Source organism: Hordeum vulgare, chromosome 4H (genome assembly GCF_904849725.1).
Source record: "Hordeum vulgare subsp. vulgare chromosome 4H, MorexV3_pseudomolecules_assembly, whole genome shotgun sequence".
Lineage (NCBI taxonomy): Eukaryota > Viridiplantae > Streptophyta > Magnoliopsida > Poales > Poaceae > Hordeum > Hordeum vulgare.
In genome coordinates, this window is record NC_058521.1 from 598,698,441 (window position 1) to 598,704,759 (window position 6,319).

A 6,319-nucleotide genomic window follows, 5' to 3' on the forward strand; every position below is an offset into this window, starting at 1 on the left:
CTAATCGATATTTCAGAACTACATAGCATCAGTACTTTCGACTCGACTCAGGGACCGGAGCATGGATGAAGCCGCCGTCTTTCGTGATGGTCATGAATGTGCGGTCGTTGTCAGCATGTATTTGTAGCGTTGTGTCAATTTCACTGTTGGACGGTTGAAAGTTTAGGAAGAACTGCCCCGATCTAGGAAGGACATCTTGATAGATGATTTCCGCAAACTCCGACAGGATGCGACAGAATTCTTGTCTGATGTCCTTGTCCTGGATTGCCGACAAGCGTGCGGCCCATTCTTTGAGATCATTTGGTAGCATACGGTGATGCTGGTCCCGTACGATCGCCCGCATGTGATGGAGGGCGTAGTAGGCATCCTTCTGACTTCCAGGCGGCTGCTTGACGCAGGGGAATGTCGTTACGTGGGTGAACAAGTGCTTGTCGTATCTAACAATTGGCCTCTTGAAGGTGCCTCCAGATTTGGCGTAGCCGGGGAGGACATCATCAAGAACTTTCTTGATATTTGTGTAGTCTTTCTTCGACTGACGATCCGAGTCAAAATACGTGGCCATGGAATATTTCGGGCTTAAGAGGATGAGTGTGCAATGTGTGTCACTGCACAAAACACGGAACGTTAGAAAAAAAGAACAATCGAAATCTAAGAAATCATATGTTACGGGGCGATGAGGGTATGAATTACTCGGAAAAGTAAGGCACGAGGAAGTTATCCTTATCTGCGTTCGCCAGAATGACGCCTTCGAGGTGTGAACTCGCGACTTGCCGGTCCCCAGCGCTGCCCAAGAGCTTGGCACACATGTAGAAGGGGTTGACTATCACGATGTTCGGGGTCTTGTCTCTAATGATCCGCATCTCCATACTGAGCGACAATAGCCAAATGAAGGTGTAGTGCAGCGGATAAAGGTAAGCATAGCGAAGATGTCATCAAACCGCAGGACGATCATACGCCCGATGGTGCTATTGACAAAGCCCTTGCCCTCTGGCACCTTGGCCACGAAAACCGGGTATGTCACATCATTCTCGGAGAGACGCCACTTCTCCATATAAAGAACATCGTCATGCAGACTCCGCATAACACCGGTTGCAGCATTGAGCAGATTAGTCGGTAGCATCGGCCTACCCGCCACATGCACCCTCATATTGGTGGCCCGTCCTAAGCACGGATCGTACTCGGTGCCGGTTGGCTCGCACCCTTGTTATTTTTTCCTTTCCGTCCATTCTGCTTCTTTTGCTGCAACGGGATCGAGTTCTGCTCAGTGACCACCTTCTTGAGTGTGTTGGGGCTGATAATATTTCGCACCTTGGCTATTTGAGTCTCGGTGAAGGTGGCAGCTGGAGGCGTCTCCTAAGAACTGAACAGACGACGCCTGTTGAAATTGGGTTTCTCCGCGGTACCAGCTAGATCGCCATCGTCTTTTGCAGGGTTGGGTTCTTGAGAAGGGGGCCCTAACAATTCGTCACCATACCCATGTTCGTTGATGTACTTATCAATGTTGGAATATTTATCGTCATCATCGTCCTGATCCTGCGCCATATGCATGTTCGGATCAGCTGACGGCGGTAGCATTGCGGCGGTCTTGCCATGGCCTGGCGCCGGCATGACTGGCGGTGTTGTCTGTGGGGTGGTGTCCCCCGCCCCTAGACGAATCTGGCTTTTGGCCAAAGCATGGACCAGTTTAAGCAGGCGCTGAGGCTCATTACATCATCTTCATTGGCCCCAGGGGGTCAATACGGAGGTAACAAGTCGTCACAGCCCTGCAGCACCCGAACCAGTTGAACCCTATACACGGTGGGTGACATCGCATTACCGTGGAACACGCGGTTGCCGAAACTACTCACTGATTTGGGTCTGCGAGGATGTGAATATTTGGGGAACCCCGGGGTCCAGTTATGGGGATGTCATGAAAACTCATTTGGGTCATGGGACGATACGGACGTTTGGGGAACTACGAGATCCGGCTACGGGGACCTCATAAAAACCCACAAATTTGGTCCATTCTGGCTAGTTTTCTATGCTACTACTCACAGATTTTGAGTCGTGGAGCAATCCGAACGTTTGAGGAACCCCGGTGTCCGGTCACGGGGACGTCGCCACAACTTGTAGGTTTGGAAAATTCTGGCAAGTTTTCTATGCTACTACTCACTGATTTTGGGTCCCGGGGCGATAGAAACATTCGAGGAACTCCGGGGTCCGTTTTTGGGGACGTTGTGAAAGCTCCTATATTTGGTCCATTCTAGCGAGTTTTCTATATTATTACACACTAATTTTGTGTCATGCGGCGATCTGAAAGTTTAGAGATCGCTGGGGTCCGACTACGGGGACCTTAGCAAAACTCGTATATTTGGTCCATTCTGGCTAGTTTTCTATGCACAGATTTTGGGTCGTGGGGCGATAAGAACGTTTGGGAAACCCCAGTATCTAGTTACAGGGACGTCATCAAAACTTGAAGATCTAACATATTCTCGCTAGTCTTCTATGCAATTACTCACTTATTTTGGGTCTCGGAGCGATACGAACGTTCTGGGAACTCCAGTATCTGGTTACGATGACCTCGTCAAAGCTCGCAGATTTATTTCATTCTGGTCAGTTTTCAATGCTATTACTCACCGAATTTGGGTCCCGAGGCGATACAAATATTCGGAGAACTCTAGGGTCCGGTTACGGGGACCTTGTGAGAACTCACAGATTGTGTCCATTCTGGCCCGTTTTCTATGCAATTACTCACTCTTTTGGGTCGTGGGACGATCTGAACGTTTGGGGAATCCCGGGCTCCAGTTATGGGGACGTCATGAAAACTTGCAGAATTGGCATATTATGGCTAGTTTTCTGTGTTATTACTCACTGATTTTCGGTCATGGGACGACACGGATGTTTGGGGAACTACGGGATCCGGCTACGGAGACCTTGTCAAAACTCGCAGATTTGGTCCATTCTGGCTAGTTTTCTATGCTAATACTCACTGAGTTTGAGTCTTGGGGCGAACCGAACTCGTAGGTTTAACATATTCTTGCCAGTTTTCTATGGAGTTACTCAATGATTTTGGGTCGTGAGGCGATCCGAACGTTTGGGAAACCTCGGGTTCCGGTTACGGGAACGTCATCAAAGCTCGCAGATTTGGCATATTCTGGCCAGTTTTCTATCCTATTACTCACTAATTTTGGGTCCCGGGGCGATAGAAACATTCGGGGAACTCCGGTGTCCGTTTTTGGGGACGTCGTGAAAACTCGCATACTTGGTCCATTCTCGTGAGAATTCTATGTTATTACTCACTGATATGGTGTCCTGCGGTGATATGAAACTTTGGAGAACCCCGAGGTGCTGCTACGGGGACCTCATCAAAACTCGCATATTTGGTCCATTCTTGCTAGTTTTCTATTCATAGATTTTGAGTTCCGGGGCGATCTGCACATTTGGGGAACCCTAGAGTCCAGTTGCGGGGACGTCATCAAGACTTGAAGATCTGACATATTCTCGCTAGTTTTCTATGCTATTACTCACTTATTTTGGGTCCCGGAGCGATACAAACATTTTGGGAACTCCGGTATGCGGTCGCGATGACCTTGTCAAAGCTCGCAGATTTGGTTCATTCTGGTGAGTTTTCTATGCTATTAATCACTGATTTTGGGTCCCGGGGCGATACAAACAATTGGTGAAATCTATGGTCCGGTTACGCGGACCTCGTCAAAACTCAAAGATTGTGTCCATTTTGGCCAGTCTTATATGCAATTACTCACCGCTTTTGGGTCCTGGGACGATGTGAACGTTTGGGGAACCTCGGGTTCCAGTTATGGGGACGTCATGAAAACTCACAGAATTGGCATATTATGGCCTGTTTTCTATGCTATTACTCACTGATTTTGGGTCATGGGACGATAGGACGTTTGGGGAACTACGGGATCCGGCTACGGGGACCTCGTGAAAACTGATAGATTTGGTCCATTCTGGCCAGTTTTCTATGCTACTACTCACTGATTTTGGGTCGTGGAGCGATCTGAACATTTGGGAAACCTTGGGTTCCGGTTACCGGAACGTCGTCAAAACTCACAGATTTGGCATATTTTGGCCAGTTTTCTATCTATTACTCACTGATTTTGGGTCCCGGGACGATAAAAACATTCGGGGAACTCCGGGGTCCGTTTTTGGGGACATCGTGAAAACTCGCATATTTGGTCCATTCTCGCGAGTTTTCTATGTTATTACTCACCGATTTTGTGTCCTCCGGTGATCTGAAAGTTTGGAGAACCCCGGGGTCCGGCTACTGGGACCTCATCAAAACTCGAATATTTGGTCCATTCTTACAAGTTTTCTATGCATAGATTTTGAGTCCTTGGGCGATCTGCACGTTTGGGAAACCCCAAAATCCAGTTACGGGAACGTCATCAAGACTTAAAGATCTGACATATTCTTGCTAGTCTTCAATGCTATTACTCACTTATTTTGGGTCCCGGAACGATACAAAATTTGGGGAACTCCGGTGGGTGGTTACGATGACCTCGTCAAAGCTCGCAGATTTGGTTTATTGTGGGCGGTTTTCTATGCTATTACACACTGATTTTGGGTCCCGGGGCGATACAAACAATCAGAGAACTCAAGGGTCCGGTTAGGGGGACCTCGTCAAAACTCACATATTATGTCCATTTTGGTCAGTTTTCTATGCAATTACTCACCGCTTTTGGGTCCTGGGACGATCAGAACGTTTGGGGAACCTCGGGTTCCAATTATGGGGACGTCATGAAAACTCGCTGAATTGGCATCTTATGGCTAGTTTCCTGTGCTATTACTCACTGAATTTGGGTCATGGGACGATACAGACATTTGGGGAACTACGGGATCCGGCTATGAGGACCGCGTCAAAACTGATAGATTTGGCCATTCTGGTCAGTTTTCGATGCTACTACTCACTGATCCGAACGTTTGAGGAACCCTGGTGTCCGGTTACGTAGACGTCACCAAAACTCGCAGATTTCTCATATTCTGGCCAATTTTATGTATTATCACTCACTGATTTTTGGTCCGGGGAGATCTGTACGTTTGGGAAACCTCGGGTTCTAGTTATGGGAACATCGTCAAAACTCGCAGATTTGGCATATTTTGGCCAATTTTCTATGCTATTACTCACTGATTTGGGTACCGGGGCGATAGAAACATTCGGGGATCTCCGTGGTCTATTTTTGGGGACATCGTGAAAACTTAAATATTTGGTCCATTCTCACGAGTTTTATATGTTCTTACTCACCGATTTTGTGTCCTGCGGCAATCTGAAAGTTTGGACAACTCCGGGATCCCGCTAAGGGGACCTCATCAAAAGTCGCGTATTTGGTCCGTTCTGGCTAGTTTTCGATGCACAGATTTTGGGTCTTGGGCCGATATGAACGTTTGGGGATCTCCGATGTCTAGTTATGAGGACGTCATCAAAACTTGAATATCTAACATATTCCCGCTAGTCTTCTATGCTATTACTCACTTATTTTGGGTCCCGTAGCGATACGAACGTTTAGGGAACTCCGGTATCCGGTTACGATGACCTCGTCAAAACTCGCAGATTTGGTTCATTCTGGTCAGTTTTCTATAGTACTACTCACTAATTTTGAGTCCCGAGGAGATACAAACATTCGGAGAACTCTAGGGTCCGGTTACGGGGATCTTGTCAAAATTCAGAGATTGTGTCCATTCTGGCCAGTTTTCTATGCAATTGCTCACCGCTTTTGGGTCCTGTGACGATTTGAACGTTTGGGAAACCCCGGGATCCATTTATGGGACGTCATGAAAACTCGCAGAATTTGCATATTATGGCTAGTTTTCCGTGCTATTGCTAGGTGATTTTGGGTCATGGGACGATACGGACGTTTGGGGAACTACAGGATCAGGCTATGCGGACCTTACCAAAACTCGCAAATTTTGTCCATTCTGGCTAGTTTTCTATGCTACTACTCACTGATTTTGAGCCTTGGGGCGATCTGAACGTTTGAGGAACCCTGGTGTCCGGTTACGGGGACGTTGCCAAAACTCGCATATTTGGCAGATTCTGGCCAATTTTACGTACTATCACTCACTTATTTTTAGTCCTGGGGCAATCTGAACTTTCGGGAAACCTCGGGTTCCGGTTACGGGAACGTCGTCAAAACTCGCGGATTTGGCATATTTTGGCCAGTTTTGTATGCTATTACTCACTGATTTTGGGTCCCGGGGCGATAGAAACATTCGGGGAACTCCGGTTTCCGTTTTTGGGGACGTCGTCAAAACTCGCATATTGTTGGAATTATGCCCTAGAGGCAATAATAAATGTATAGTTATTATTATAATTCCTGTA